Here is a 472-nt window from a genome sequence, read left to right on the forward strand (position 1 = left end):
CTTGGGCAAGTGTCTTCTACTATAGCCTCGGGCCGACCAAAGCCTTGTGAGTGGATTTGGTAGATGGAAACTGAAAGAAGCCCGTCGTATATATGTGTATGTGTGTGTCTGTGTTTGTCCCCCCAACATTGCTTGATGACCAATGCTGGTGTGTTTACGTCCCCGTCACTTAGCGGTTCGGCAAAAAGAGACCGATAGAATAAGTACTAGGCTTACAAAGAATAAGTCCTGGCGTCGATTTGCTCGACTAAATGCGGTGCTCCAGCATGGCCATAGTCAAATGATGTAACAAGTAAAAGAGTAGATGCATAAGAAAAATTTTGAAACTGAGCTTCCATAGAACCCTTGCAATCAGCTCCTGCAGCTTTCTTTGACCCGGTTAATGAACCGACCCCAGTTCTAATTTCTAACTGATTCTGCGAAGGAGAAATTCAAATCAATTGGTAAAACTTCGCGTATTTAGCCTAAAATA

The sequence above is a fragment of the Octopus bimaculoides genome, chromosome 11 (assembly GCF_001194135.2).
Source record: "Octopus bimaculoides isolate UCB-OBI-ISO-001 chromosome 11, ASM119413v2, whole genome shotgun sequence".
In the NCBI taxonomy this organism is placed as follows: domain Eukaryota; kingdom Metazoa; phylum Mollusca; class Cephalopoda; order Octopoda; family Octopodidae; genus Octopus; species Octopus bimaculoides.